A 16,426-nucleotide genomic window follows, 5' to 3' on the forward strand; every position below is an offset into this window, starting at 1 on the left:
ATGGTAAAGGAGTGATTTCTGAAATTAACTATTAAATAAAAAAAGTTATATAAACATATCTGGACATCACATCATAGGGACTTCAGAGCTGTCTCAGGAGCCTCTAGAGCCACTCATGTTAATTGTTGCATATCTTGTAAATGTGTTTATTTCAAAGTACTGGAAGCCTTCCAAGATATTTCTGTATTTAAAAGGGCAAAAAGGATGTCACAGTGGATTTAGCCCAGGACAAAATAAAGTAAAGGTTAACTTGGACTTCCATCAGTGAAAGCTTAAAAGCTAAAAATAAAAATAAATGCTGGTCACTATGGTTTTGTGATAGAAGGATTTGTGAGACAAAGCTGGTTTTTTGGGTTTTTTTCAATAGGCTTCTGTGTCTGGCCTTTATTGCTATATTTAACTAATTTCTTTTGAAGCATTAAATCATTTCAATGCAGTATTTTGATATAAAAACTTAGGTTGTATGTAGCTGAGACAGAAAAGATTAAAAATGTCCTGTTGGAGTGTAACTTTTAATGAGATGAGAAAGGCCTACACCTTGTGGTTCCCCAATGTGTTCATGGCCCACTTAATCAGCAATTTCACTGGTGATTTCATTTTTGCTGTGTTATTTTTCAGATGATTCTTCAGCAAAGAATGCTGGAGAATTACATCTGCAGTTAGTCACAGAGTTCAGTCATCAAAATACAGGAAAACTGTAGCTGTGACAGAAAACAGGCTGAGAGACCCCACTGTGAGAATACAGGGATGACATGAGAGGAGGCAGAGAGAGCTGGGGCAGTTCAGCCTTGAGATGAATGGGCTCAGGGGCACAAACTGAAATAGAGGAAATTCTGTTAAAATGAGAAGTTTTTTGCTGTGAATGGCCAAACTCAAGCTCAGAGGCTCCATCTGTGGAGATACTCAGAACTGGAGGTGGTCCTGGGGACCTTTCTGCTCTCTGGTTTGGGCAGAGGGTTTGGACTGGTCACTCTTTGGAGGCCCATGATTGTGGGATCTGCTGTTGTTTGCCTTGATCTCACATGTGGTCTGTCTTCACAAACGTTTTTAGACTAAGGAAGGCATTTGGGATAAATATTGGTGTGGTGTAGTATTGGGCAGTATTTGGATAGAGCTTCTTCACAGAATAACAGATTGGTTTGGGTTGGAAGAGACCTTAAAGATCATCCAATTCCAAGCACCTGCCAAGGATAGGGACACCATTCACTGTCCCAGGTTGCTCCAAGCCCCATCCAGGGCTGGGCTTGAGCACTTCCAGGAATGGGGAGACCACAACCGCTCTGGACAATGTTTAGCCTCTTCTTAGCTTAAAACAGTTGGAAAGTTTGACCAGATGACCTCAAATTCTCTTTTCTTTTCTCCCCCCAACTCTATTTAGGTTGAAGGATGCTAGTGCAGTCAGGAAAATTGCACTTTGAAATCTGTCCATTGGACTGGAGCAGATAGGATGGATTGGAAGAAGTACTGCTCACCACTGAGATCTGTAGCCAAGATTCCCAAGCTGCTTTGGTGAAGACCTGTGAAGCAGCACCACCTGGTATTTTACTGCTCCAGTTCTGCATGCAGGTAATAATGCTTCTGATAAATATGATGTGTTTGTTAGATGAAAAGGGGAAAGAATTCCGTTTGAGAGGCTTGATGGGTTTGGAATTCTTGGTGTTATTAAATGTCTACTAATGATTTTTTACTCTGCTTGCCCTGAAATGATGGCATGGTTCACATTGTACTTCCAATATATGGTAAGTCTGACTAGGTTACAGGTTTTGGGAATCAAAGGAATCTTTCTTTCAAGACACCATTAACAACATATTTGATTTCTCTTTTTCTCCTTTTCAATCAAAGCCTGGATTCATGTGGTTGCAGCAGAGAGGGAAGATGTTAAGATCATGAATGAAGTATGTCTGTTAACATTTAGGCTGCACTTGTACTTGCAAGTGGACTGGCTTCATGTGGCTGTAAAAGAGTGACAGACCTAAGTGACAGCTGGGACCTACAGCAAAATAGGAAGAGGTGACCAAAAATATTTGGCCATTCAGATATATATTTATTTACCACCCCACTGCCTACCCCCAGAAAAAACAATGCATGTTCAAACTAATGATAGTCAGCAGTGAAATGAGATTGTATTTTATAATTTTGGTGGGGAAAATTAGTTTCCCTCACACCGAGAATTAATAAATTTCGTTATATCTTCAAGTTAAAATGACACTTTGACATAACTTCTGTGCCTCTAAAACTGCCTTAAGCCTGGGCTGTTTAAGGAAACAAGCTGGTGTGACATGGGGTATGTCAGCGCCATTCCTTCTCTTCTCCCCTTTCTTTTCCAGTAACTTCTTAATTCATCAGGTAACCTGTACCAAATTTACCAGAAGAGTAGGTGTTACAGGAAATAGCAGACTTTCATCTACTCACATGAAATCCATGCCAAGGACTCTATATTTTTAAGCTGTGAATTAATTTATGATTAATGTTTTAATTATTTGTTTGTGTCCTCATTTCTACCATGTTTCGAATTTAATTAAGTTTGAGGTACAGGAGTAAGCAACAAACTCCAGACCCTTCCTTCTTTCTCAAATTGCTTATAACCACCACAGTGCTTTCTCACTGGGGGATTTTGCCAGATCTGTGATGCTTCTGAGGCTGCTTCTTGCTCAGAAGTAGTCTCATGAACTGGGCAGAGATGAAAGGCATGTTACCATAAAGGAGTGCTGTGTTCTGATGTGTGTCAGCAGGTGTTAAGGAACAGGTAGGACACCCCTGTCCTGAGCTGGGGACAAACAGCTTTATGTGGGAAGTGTCTCTGTCTCCCATGTAAGGGAACTTGATGTGATGACAGGAAAGAAGAAATGCAGTTCACACAAATATTACATATAGAGTAATTTTTTTACCATACACTGTAAAAAAATTATGTTCTGAATTAGTCCTCCTAATGTGCAGCCATCTATGATTTGCATTATATAGGATAAGGTTTTCAAAATTTTGAGTCTTTGAACTGCCATTGTCAGAAATGATTCAAACATTCAGGTGCCCAAATCTCATTGCAACTTCATGAAATTTTCACCTTCTCCTTTGAAAATGCAGCTGAAGGTTACTTGGGTATTTTTTCTAGAATACCTTAGTTATGCACAGTTTCATCTGGTGTGGAGCACAGGGGAGTGCACAGGCACTGAAATACTCTGAGCACAAGCTAAGCAATCACAAGCCTGAGGACAAATGGGTGTTTATTGGGGTGAGTGGAGATCAGATGGACACCACGAGTGCTGTCCTTGGAGGTGACCAAATTCCAATGTCTCTTTATTCCAGGTGTATCCTGGGTAGATAAACACAACCTGTCCACTTGTGACTCATTTCACACTTCAGTGTGAGGTTAAGTGGCTCCATAAATGTTACTGATCTCCACATGCAGGCTTTGGCACACAAGTGTTGTTGTTAAGTGTAAAAAAAAGAGGGTTGGTGTCAGCCTATCTAATTTTTCAAAATTACTGGAGGTTTACAAATGTTGAAGCTTAATTCAACACCAGGAAAAGAATAAATTTTTCCCAGTGAGGGTGAGGAGGCCCTGGCACAGGTTGTCCAGAGAAGCTGTGGCTGCCCCTGGATCTGTCCATGGCCAGGCTGGATGGGGCTCGGGGCAGTGTGGGATAGTGGAATATCCCCTGCTTGTGGTAGGGAATTGTAACAAGCTGTTCTTGAAGGTTCTTTCCAATCCAAATCATTCTGATATGCTGCTGTTTTCTACTGCTCTGTAGATGGTTACTGCTAGAAGCTTTACTTTTTCTGAATTATGAAAACACTTTAAAATCTGAGGAATAAGTCTTAGTGCAAAGCACAACAATATTCTGAGTTCAAACAGCAGTGGTGAGGAAGGAGCACAGACACTTGAATCGTGTGGTTACTACTGTGAATGTACTTCAGAGGCTAAAACTAGAACCCTTTTCTCACTTTCCCCATGCAGAAGAAAAGACAAGTGCAGACCTTGAATTGGTACATGGTATGTACTCAGATCTGTTTCTACATAGGCTGATAGGTTTTTTTCCTGACAACTTAAATTTGAATATTATCTACTGGAAATTTCACAGGATTCTGGTAAACAGTTAATAATTTTTTTAGGTGATTTCCAGTTTGAAACTCATTAAATCACCGTTTCAGCATATTTGGTGATGCTGTCTTCATTTGTTTTTTTGTTAATGAGACAAAAAGCTGGTGTAGTTACTCAGATGTTTACTGGGAAACAACAGCTGCATGGGTGCTAGCTGGAACCTGCCAGTTCAGCTGAGCCAATGTGCTTGGTAGGACCCTGATGTAGTCAGAATACATCTTGCAGAGGTCAATCTTACAATGCAGATTTTATGACTTGTATCTTTTATTGTTTTTTTTTGTTTTTGTTTTTTTAATTTTTCATAAATATATTCTTAGAGCAGAGCAATTCTAAGCATGTCTTATGGGCACAGTTACAAACAATTTAAAAATGTTGCTTTGGATGGGCTCAAAGTCTTCTAAATATGTAGTTTATGTAGAAATGTGTATTTTTATTTATATACATCCCATCACTTTAGAGATATTTAACTTTTACTGGCTTAGAGGCCTTGTAGCAGAACAGGGGTGTGAATCTGTAGGAAGCAGTATTCTCACTGAGGCAGTCTGTGCAGAGCTCTTGATCCTGGCTCACCTGTAGCATCAAAGTTGTGGAATAAACCCTGGCTTTTTGAGTGTGGTAGTTTAGAAGCACTGAACGAGCTTTCTAGGCCGACTGGTTCATCTCAGGTTAGAATGGAAACTAAAACCCCTCCCTGCATGCAGAGGGGGAAGCCTAAAGAGGAAATAATGACTTAAAATATGCTTTCATCTGCTGTACTGAAAGTAGATAAAGGTGGGTTGGTTTTTTTTAAAACTTTTTATGCAGACAATCTGCGTTTTGTCATATAGTTTTTTGGCAATTCAATTATAGCCTTAAAAATGTGTAAGTGACTGTACAGCCCTAAAACCATTTGATGTAACCTAATTGTGTGTTCTGTGGTCAGAAAAATCTTACTGTTTGGGGGTTGCATGCTTTTAGTCTGTGAGGCTGTTGGCAGCTGAAAGAGTTGTGTATTTCTATATAATTTGTGAAGCTGTAATGAAAATTAAGTTATCATTGTGAAGCTTCCAGTTTTGACAGTGAGAATGGTCCTTCGATCTCCAAAGGCTGCTGGATTCTCCATATAAGTTGAAACCATAAACATTTTATGGCACAAGATGAGTTGCTGGGATTCAAACATAAATTTTAGAAAGAAAAAGGAAAAAAAAGGAGTGAATGCCTGCATCTGTGAATGTGTTGAATTGCTGTAGTAAAGAATTGATATTTTGGTAAAGTCTGGGCGTTGGGAAATTATAAATTACAGGTGAGTTGAACCTGCAGACATTCTTTGGGTAGGAATGGCTTTATTTTAGTAAAATAGCACTTTTTGTTCAGCTTGTATTGTCCAGATTGCTGAAGAATTTTTCCAGATTAAGTATTTCTATGTATTATTCATTGTGGAAGGAGAATGGAGTCCAAGACCATGGGCCAAAACCACAGTCTGTAAGTTCCTTTTTTGCATAGAAGAGCATGCAGGAAAAAGGATATTTTCCTGTTCCTTCTTTGAAAATGAAGACAAAGGAGATTGACATTCTTTTACTCTTTAGTCAAGTGTCACTCATCCTGAAGTTGTAATAATCAATTCAGAATGGCTACTTACACTTCTTTACAAAATTGGATGAAAGAGCTTTGCAGATAAGTTAAAGACCACAGGAAAAATAAAGCTCATAACTTCATAACTTTAAACTGAATTAGTTGTTTCTTTGAATTGCTTGTTTTTAGTCATGTTGCCATAGGTATCAAAGCAGCAAGCTATTATCATTCCTTTGTAAGGATTGCTGCTGTTTTATATTCACGTTGCAGCAGATCAAAGGATGGGTCTGCAGACATGGAAGGGAAGGTGTGTTGTTTCAAAGATATGCAAACACACCTACAGTGAGCTGGTCCAGGTCCTGTGGATGCGCTGACAGGGATTTGCAGGTGGCAGCAGCATTGTTTCATTCCTGAAAATCTTTATCTTAGTTGCTAAAGCTTTTTTTCTGAGTTTTTTATTAGTTGCTAAAGCTTTTTTTCTGAGTTTTTTAGATCTCTGCCAGCTAAAACTTGCTCAGATGCTGCTGCTCCCTGCACTTACAGCTTTGCCTTGCTTCTTTGGAAGGACCTGTCTTGTTAACTGCTGAGTGTTAATGATACATCCTGCTCTTACTGATCTGTGTTCAGCTCTTCTTCACCCAAAATGATGTCTCCATCTGAAGTGATTTGCAAAAAGCTATCAAAACTGTTGCCCAGAGAGGCTGTGGCTGCCCTGTTCCTGGGAGTGTTCAAGGCCAGGTTGGCTGGAGCTCTGAGCAACCTGGGATAGTGGAAGGTGTCCCATGGAGGTGGGTTGGAATGAGATGACCTTGATGGTCCCTTCCATTCCCAAACCTTCTATGATTAGGTCTTTGATACCTTGGAAGAAATCTGAAGACCTAAACATTCTCAGAATGGGGGAGTGTCTCAGTAGTTCCTGCAGTGATTGTAACCAGCTGTGCATCTCTCTGTAAGCAGTGTACCAGTTACTATCAGTCTGTGAATTAAATTTGGGTTTAGACTTCGGGGAGACCTTAGAACCACCTTCCAGTGCCTAATGGAGCTTCAAGAGAGCTGGAGGGAAACTTTGGACAAGGGCTTGGAGTGACAGAACAAGAGGGAGCGGCTTCACACAGGCAGAGGGCAGGGTTAGATAGGATAGGAAAGAAATTCTTCCCTGTGAGGGTGGTGAGGCCCTGGCAGAGGGTGCCCAGAGAAGCTGGGCCTGCCCTTGGAAGTGTCCAAAGCCAGGCTGGATGGAGCTTGGAGGAACCTGGGATAGTGGAGGGTGTCCATCCCATGGTAGGAGATTTGGACCAAGATGATCTTTAAAGTTCACTCCTACACAAACCATTCTGTGATCAAGAAATAAATAGGAAAAAAACCCTAATTTTGGCATCAAAGGTAATGTATTAAGTGTTATTGCAACACATTCTGAGAAGTTCTGGATTAACCTTGTTCATAACTTTATATATGTGACTGCTGATAATTTAGGTGTGAGCCACTCATCTGCCTGATGCTGCTCCCCATCACAAAGAAGTGATTGTTTTATTTATTTTTCAATAAGTGCATCTACTCAAGTCATGGAAACACAAAACAAGCCCCAAAATCACTCTTGGAAGCAGAGCTGTTGGAACCTGTAGAGATACTTGTTCCAAACCCAGGGTATTTGGAATGATTATTATTGTTTTTATACTTACATCTTTTCATACTGTTTTTATATAGTGTCATTTCACTAAATAACAGTTTAGTTTAATCCTAACTTGAAAGACCTGCTTTAAAGCTGCATGCAGTGACTGATTTTCTTTTGAAGACTTGAATCTATTTACAGAATCTCACTACTGTTTTTAACTAACTTCTTTGCAATGTTTTCTTTCAACTTTGGAAATTCATTAGCTGTAAACCATGTGTAAAATGTCTTCAGTCTTTGAACTGATGTTTTATTTAGAAGCCTGGCATATCTGTGAATCTAAATTAAAAACAAAAAGCCATTTAGTGAGGAAATAGTTAATAACAAAACATTACAAATAGTGTCTGAAGAGGCTGTTGGTTTGCTCAGGAAGTTCTCATTTTCTATAATTTGCTGCCTCATTATTTGTAATAGTGAAACTGCTCCTTACCAATCATACCAATCCCTTACATGAAGAAATGAAAGTGGTGTTTACAGTTCTGGGTGGAAAATACTGAATTAGGCTTACTGGGCCATATTCTGCATTGAAGTGAAATGTAAGAACCCAAACTATTGCCTGGCATGATCATTTCCACCCCATTGCAAACAGGATTCTTTGTATCTTTTTGGAATGGCTGAGATTCTCCAATGTTTATGGCTACATGCACCTCAAAACTTGATGTCAGCTGGTCCAAAACTGGAGTGAAAGAACCTGGAGGGGAATATTCAGAGCTACTCTAGGAGCTGCACTGGTGGTGCCAGTGGATGGTGTTCTCTCCCCAGTTGTGATATGGGGTAATTTTTGCTCTGTTACTTCAAGATTGGGATTTTGGTAGTCACTAAACTTCTCTTTGTCATGGATGGTTGACCTTAAGAATCTTCTAGTTTGAATAAGTATGCTTTACCTTCTTTTTGCAGCCCCAAAATACCTGCTTTTTTGGTGCCATCAGTGCATAAACTCATGGTGGATAATTTGTAAGGTGGTTTTGTTTCTAATCAGTCATTGAGGTATGTATTTCAACAATTTTGCAAAGTTAAGTAGCTTATGTAAAAAGTTGCTGACTTGCACTTTTTTCTTGTTTTTAAAGCATCATTATTTTTGTCAAAAAATTGTGTGCTAAGTAACAGGTGAACATGATTTGAGGGATGAAGCACCTCTCCTACAAAGAAAGAGAGTTAGGATTGTTCAACCTGGAAAAGAGTAACTTCAGGGTGATATAATTGCGAACTTCCAGAACCTGAAGGAAGCCTACAAAATGGAGAGAGACTATTTATGTGGTCATGGATTGACCAAGGGGGAATGGAGTCACACTGAAGGAGGACAGAGTGAGATGGGATATTGGGAAGGAGTTCCTCCCACAGGTTGCCCAGAGGAGTTGTGGCTGTTCCATCCCTGGAAGTTTCCAAGGCTCGATTGGACGGGGCTTGGAACAACCTGGGATAGTGGAAGGTTCCTGCCTGTGGCAGGACTGGATGAGATAAAGGTCCCTTCCAACCCAAACCATTCCATGGTTTTGTCTCTTAGTGAACAATATAAAATGATTATTTGCGAGTCACATATGTTTTGTAACTGCTGCTTCTTCCTAAGCACTATCTTTCAGAAGGTTCAGTGTGTTCTCTTTGAATATAAAGCAGTTTGGTAACACTAGAAATGCTTTAGAGAACAGCAGCGAGTTGTTATATTGAAAGACTTGAAGAGGCAATACATTAGGCTAAAAGCAGTGGCAGTACCTGCACAGCTCACTGTACGTGCCCTTAAGCAAAAGATAATAATTAGTTGGTTGTATTCCCCTGCAAACCTGCCCAAGTGTCGATGTTTATGAATTGCAAAGATCACCAACTCGAGCTCTGAGCTGCCAGAGTTGTTTATGCCCTTTCAATTTTTAATGTACCAAAAAGATGTTTTGATGAGGGCATTTAATCCAAAGGGATTTGCATGCCATAATCATACCTCTGGTGATTCCAGCACAAAAGTGAGGGTAGTTCTTCAAAATATTTTGAGTGCTACTTTCCACTTCAGTATTAATAATGAACATTAAGAACATCTCTGAAAACATCTTCATATTTTGTTGGCCAAACAGGATTTGGTTGCTTGTGAGATGATGGTCATTAGAAGTAGTGAAGTATCTGCTGTTGGGTAGCCTGAGGAGTGTGAAGTTGCTCACAGCTTGGGGATACCTGCTTTGCTAATTAATTCATACACATTCAGCTCAGGCGATTTGCACTTCAGTCAAAAGGAAATATTTGACTAGAATCGACTTTCCTCAGCATTCTGGTACAGTGGGTGCTGCTGCTGTCTTCCCTAAAACCACAGGTGTAAGAACTTTGATTTAAATAAAAAGAAATATAAATGATAATAGCAAGTTTATGCAGGATGGGAGTAGTTTTTTGTATAAATAATTTGTAATACATTAAAAGCTACATACTGTGTATCCATGCTCATAATTAAGTGTATAATTTTTACGTATATGCAGGCTCCTTGACGTTTTACCATTTTGTTATTTCAGAAGTCTCAAAGTTTCATTGCATATTCCTGTAAATACAGCAAAACTAATAAAAAATAAGAAAAAAAATAGGTCTGAGCCTTCTTGTCCCAAATATTCCATGTTGAATGGAGATATGGTGAGCTGGTGGGTGACCTTTGAATTTGGGGATAAAGATGTAAATTTTTTTTTTTCTTTTTTTCAAGTGGAAGATGTTAACATGAAGTGTTAAAATGAAAACTCCTTGACTTATCAGGTTTGTCTTCTGCTTAGCAAAAGAACCATAAATTTCCGCTTGGGGATGGAAGGAAATAACATAATTATTAGTATTAATAGCAATTATTTTATATATGTCACAGAATTACAAAATGATTTTGGGTTGGAAGAAACCTTAAAGATCTTGCAGTTGGTTTTGGTGAATTAAAATAAGTTATTAGGAAAAAAAAAGAAAAAAGAGAGAATGTGAGTATATATTACCTGAACCATATTTAAGCCAATTTAAATCTCCACTGAAGGATAAGAGTGGGAAGAATTTTTCACCAGGCAAGGCAGAATATCAAAATGACAAATTACAGTAGCTGAGCTGAGGAGATACAGCTAATTCCTGAGCTGTAGAGCAGGTGTCTAAAAACTGTGGTAAGACTCTCCCCAATATAAATACAGCTGGTAGTATTTTGGTATAATTCCATTAGTTGTCGTAGCTCTGTTTAGGTGATCCCATTGTGCTGGTGTGGGACAGTGCTGATGGCTTCATATGGAGCGTGAATATAAAACTTGGACATGTTTGGAATATATATTTGATATAAAATATACATATGTATATAATATTTGTTTATAAACATCAACTAGGTAGCAAAGACTATTATTATGCAATGGCTATTATATAATATATCAAAATATATAATATAACATATAGCTTATTCCATGTGAGCCCAGTCCTGGGAGCTCTCATGTGAGTAGGTGCAGCTCGAGGGAGGCTGGCAGAAGCAGACCTGGTGTATTTTTTAGAAGCCTTTGGTTAACAGCAGCCCCGTTTCAGCCACGTGCTTTTCTGGAAAACAGCCTTTTCTTAGAAAATTTTAAGCCAACTGGCATTTTAACTTCAGTTCTGTAGCAGATAAGAATTTTTTTAGATCGTAGGAGATAGTGTATCGTGTTGGTAGCCTCCATCACAGTTTCTCAGTAAATCTCTAGGTGGATTTGCAGAGTTTTAATTATGATCCATTAATGTAAAATGAGTTAATTTAACCTTAAATATTTCTCAAATGATCATGTGAGCAGAATCTCTTCTGCTGGACTTTCTTCCACTGTTTACCTGTTGCTGGTTCTTCAGGTAAAATAAAGTTACTCCTCTGCTCGAACAACTCTACAGAATTCACTCCTTGTTTTTAATTCTCTGTTTCTAAGTATAACTACTTATTTTCTGAATGCTTTAACACAGGGCAATAAAGTGATTTAGTTCTGTCAGATGCAGCCCTATCTAACACCTTATATTTATTTTACTGATCATTTAATGTGGGTGCTGCTGGAAAAGCCATAGTTTGCTAGATTGGTTAAAACAGAATCATCTCTATAACAAAAATTACATCTTTTGGCAGCAAAAATTAGTTCAAAAAGTTATTTGGAACACTCCAGCAAAATAATTGCCTTGCTGATGTAATTCAGTTGAAATGGGCTATATAATCCCAGTAACCTTTAGGCAGAAATAAATAAAATCTACAAGTAAAGAGGTTTACACTTGCGAAATACAAATTCTGTGAACCTAACGGATGCATTGACAAACCAATTGTCAGAATTCTGTGAGAAAATGATTCCTTAGTTGTGGAGCATGAAGAAAAGCACTTGTAGAGTCCCACCTAAACCCTGTAAACAGGGAATTTTATTTTTTTTTTTCTGCAAGAGGTAAGCAGTTGCTGCAGAGTGTTACTACTTCTGTGATAGTTGATTCATCCCTTTGCTATGCAAATTTTAAGTATACAAGGATTCAGTACTTTTATTTAAGAAATATGCCTGCAGGCTGTATTGGTAGGCTTTAGGGAGATATCTGGTTTGGTGTGAAATAAATAGTTGTTCAAAGATCACATGAATTCATGTCTTAGAAGATGAAAAGTGACGCTGTGAGCGTTTTGAGAGCACCCCCTGTACCCAGCACGTGAGCTCACCACTTGGTTTTGGTTTTTCAAAGAAACCTTACCCACCTCATGGAAAATCACAGAGCAACAATGTGTCACCTTAGAAATGCAAGGATCAGGGCTTGGATTGGATGCCCCAAGCTCTGGGGTTTTTTTACTCCTTGGAGTAAATCCTCACTGTCCTGGTTGAGGGAGTAGTTGCCTTTGCTCCAGCTCCTGTCTTCAGCCCATTTTAGAGCTCAGCTTTTAATGAAGGGATTTAAATGACGTATTTCAGGTTTATGTGCTAGTTGTAGGCACATTTTTGCATATTTTGAGTGAAACAGAAGGAAAGAAAAACAAACCTGAAAGCATTTGAGTGAGAGACAGCTTTGGTATTTACAGTTGGTGTTGAAGATTTGTCTTGCTAAAGAAAGCAAAGCATTTACTTAAAAGCTATTTGCAGTCTAATATGAGCCACATTTTAATACACAATTACAAAGTTATAATATGAATGTAATAAAAACCAGGTTGTAAACCAGCTATTTGATTAAACTCAGCCCCTTTTTATTCTGTTACTGTCAAAAATATTAATCAACTCCTCCCTGTGCTGTGAAATTCACTCTTGGTGCTGTTTTACTATCCTTTCTCTCACCCAGCATCATTCTTTCTGCAGTAGTTTCTTTTCTGCTTCAGAGGAACAGCATGTTTAGGAAATATTTCTTTCTTTTCTGAGAATAACTTTATCTTCATTTATATAACTGTAGTGAGGACTTTTATGCTTTAATGATCTAAGCTAAATGAATTAACTTGCTCATTATATTTTGGTATAGATGACTGCTACTTCTGACTTCAAGTGTAAATCAGCCCAGAAATGTAAATGCCTGAACTTGTTTATTCTGTGCATACTCAGGTAATAGCCACTAAAATTAAAAAATCTGATGCTTGTCTACATTAAAAAGTCATTACAGTGCTTTAAGGAGTTGATGGAAATAAATTGTTCTCTAGGTGAGGTGGCAGCAGCCCTTCCTCTTGTGCCTCCTTGTGTCTCCCTTTCCTACCTCCCCCAAATGTACTCCCTCATCTTAACTTTGTCATTTTTAATACTGTCCTATTGTTTCCATTGAGAGGGATTAGTAGAGATAAATTTTAGCTTTCCTAGCATTAACTTTAGCTTATATCTGTCACACGTTTCCTAGCTAAACTAAATACCGCTTTTTTTTTTTTTTTTTTTTTTTTTTTTTTACCCTGTCACACTTCATTTGAGAGAACCAGTCTAGCTAGAACTGGTTACTGGTGTTTTAATCAGGAAAAATTATTAATAGTTGTATATTTTCAGAAGATTGATAATTTTTTTTTATGCTACTAGCCTTTCCTGACTGTCAGTGGCCACGGGAACAGTGCGGAGCTGTGAGCCCCGTGTCTGGTGTTGCTTGGTGGAGGAACAGCTGCCAATGGCCTGAATGGTGACCTCACCTGGCTGCTGGGAACTTCCAGATAGTGCCAATTAGGTGTAGAAGCAATTAAAATAATTTACTTGGCACTGGTGAGGCCACATTTCAAATACTATGTTCAGTTTTGGGCCCCTCATGACAAGGACATTGAGGGGCTGGAGCGTGTCCAATGAAAAGGAATGGAGCTGGGGAAAAGTCTAGAACATAAGTCTGATGAGGACTGGCTGGGGAGTTCAGCCTGGACAAAGTTCCTAAGTTGGTTGGACACACTTTGTACCAGCTTTTATTTAAAAAAAAAAAACCCAAAAAAATCCTGACATGGAAGCACATCACCAAACAACATGAAGTAAACTTAACCTGTGTATCCTGGCCAGTCAGGATCTGTGTTACTGCATTTTTCTGTTACCAAAAAGGCAGTTTGTTTGTTATTTTTGGAGAAGAGCAGAAAATGGTATTTTATAGACAAGCTGCCTGTCTGCATCATGGCCTGTACATGTGAGAGAGCTGAAGTTTTCTGCTGTTGCTTTAGGTACAGATTTTTCCATAGCACTTGCATGCTCAATTAGCTTTCCTGCCTTCTGATTTTACCTGTTCTGAAAAAGACTACCCAGATAATTGTTAAAATAGAAATTAGCATGATATTTAGGGGTGTTTTTTGTTTCTGAATTCAAGAGAATTGCTACATATTTACATATTCAGGTTTTCTTAGGTAGTGACTTCCTCCTGCGTAAGTAATGCTCTTAGCAGCGACAGTGCTTTGAACTGTCACTTCATCCCACTTGAAGTTAATTACTTGAAAACTGGGGGGGGTTTCTTTTTTTTTTTTTTTTAACCAGTTTCCTATCAAGCATCTCCCTCTGCTGAGGATGTCACAGTGAGGTAGGAATAACTGCAGTAAAGTGAAGAGCAGAGCAGTTGAGCCTTTGATCATGTGGAAATGTGAGCGTGTGTTGGAGTTTGCGCTGGCGCGTCCCCGCCGGCTGCGCGAGGCTTATGCTGCCGTGTTCCCGGGGTCCCAGGCTTGAGAAAGATTTGGGAAGTCCTTAGCAGGCTTGGCAGTAAAACCCAAATATCCTCTCAAGCCAGAGTGCTTTAAGTCTTTGCTCAGACTGCTTAGTAGGTACAGAAGGAGGGAGATAATATATTTTTAGCTTTCAAATTCAAAGAAACCTTTCAATTAAAGGAATTCTTGACAATTTTAAATGCTCTGTTCTTGCTGTGTTTGTACAAGATGATGAGGAATGGGGTGGTTTTGATTTTTTTTTCTTTTGGAGTGGAGGAAAACCTGTCCTATTTAATTTATATTGTGGTACTTTAAAGCATCAAATGGCATACTCTGTTTCCTGTTCTTGGTAGTTTCTCCAAAAGGATTAGAAAACTAGGCCTGTTATCCTGTGGAGTTGTGAGTAGGACACTGAATATACCAGAATTCAGATACCAGGAGGTTGCTTTCAAAATAATTGCAGAGGATGATCTGATTTTTGTGGTTTAATAATTTGCTACCTGCAAAGATATAGTTGTGTGAGGATTTTTTCTGCTATTGGGGACAATGAAGCACAAAACTTGAAATAGTTGTTATATATCTATATATCTATATATCTATATATATTTAAAGAAAAAGTAAGTGTCACTGCTTGAGAGAGAGAGCTCTGAAGTGTGAAAGAACACGGGATCATAGGGCAATTCAGATTGGAACTGTTCTTTGGACTCTGCCTAGTCCAACCTCCTGCTCAGGGCAGATTTGGCCATGAGCCTGTGATACCTATATCCAAGAGTGTGTAATCATGGAATACTTGAGTGTTTCATGATCTTTCTGGAGTGTCTGCATTACATCTAGTGCAACATTCTAGTTCACATTGAGGGATATGACGCACAAGGCTGCATTTACATTCCTTACATTTAAAAATGTACCTTACAAAGGTTTCAGGTGATTTTTTTCCTCAAGATTTGGATTCTGTATGATCAGAATTCTGGCCAGTACAGAGTGAAGCAAGTATCTCCTTGGACTATGTTCTGGGATTATATGTAAAACAGGGAAGTATTTATATTTTTCCTTGGTGCCAACAATATGCCTTCTTTACAGACATTTTTTTTTTCTTTCATTTAAAGATTTAGTAAGTTTAATAGTTCCTATGAAATACTTGTGTCTCCATTCTGCAAAGAATTGAAAGAGGTCTTTTTTTCCATTGGCATTTGAAAAGCAGAATAAAAGTGACTACTACAACAGAATTTTATTAATGAATGATTTACACTGGTTCCAGCTGTGACCATGTGATTAGTCCTTCACTGAGCAACAATGGGTATTTTCTTTCTGCTTTTATTTAATTTCCAAGAATGTGTCATCTGTTACGTTAACTGCTGCCAGTATACCCCATATAAACTGGTATTTTTTATTTCCCTGAAGCATAAGATGAATACCCACCCATATCCTTCTGGAACTAGGGTTTTAAATGAATTGGGAATTTTATTGACTATATCTGATTCAGCAAGCCAAAATCATAAAAGTTAAAATATTTATTAAATGCACTAGACTGTAAGATGCCTTGCTCCCTGGTAGTGCAAAAGATAGATATTTTCACTTTTAAAATTCTATCTTAATATTTTATTACAGCAATACAACGTGTTATAGAGGTGGACAAGCCTGCAGATTGAAATGTGGATAGTCCAGATTGTTCCTTTCCCTCGACCATATGGTGTAGTTCTAAAAGCCTTTTGTACGCTGTCTGTTCAGTTAATTGTAAACTCTGTCTTTAACGTACCTTAAAAATGAGATATATGTGAACTAAAAGTCAGCATATCCTCTGGTAAGTAAAGTTTGCTCAAATAAATCTAAATTCACAGTCCTGGTCTCTTGGTAGATTTTCTTTCTGGGTGAATTTGAAAATCTTTCACCGTTTCTTGGTAACGAATGTGAAGCCTGTGTGTGTGGAGAGACAGGTTTTTCCATTTCCTCCTCGGGAAGGGGGGGAGATTTGAGGATATAATGAACATTTCATAATATTTTTGCTTGGCAGACAGCTCTGCCAGTGGGTGATGTGCAGGAACATCGAAGATTTCTGACAGATGGATGGTAGGACTGC

The 16,426-nt window shown here is 38.6% G+C and overlaps 1 protein-coding gene across 14 annotated transcripts in view; it reads left to right on the plus strand.

Annotated features, from left to right (window-relative positions):
• Positions 1-16,426, plus strand: part of GTDC1 (glycosyltransferase like domain containing 1) — a 303,268-nt gene that overhangs the window by 20,877 nt on the left and 265,965 nt on the right. For all 14 annotated transcript variants that reach the window (XR_009277719.1, XM_058839525.1, XM_058839524.1 and 11 more), the window contains one exon: positions 1,379-1,566. The gene's annotated coding sequence lies outside the window, so the exon portion shown is untranslated. The remainder of the gene's footprint in view (positions 1-1,378; positions 1,567-16,426) is intronic.

This window comes from Poecile atricapillus, chromosome 5, assembly GCF_030490865.1.
Source record: "Poecile atricapillus isolate bPoeAtr1 chromosome 5, bPoeAtr1.hap1, whole genome shotgun sequence".
Lineage (NCBI taxonomy): Eukaryota > Metazoa > Chordata > Aves > Passeriformes > Paridae > Poecile > Poecile atricapillus.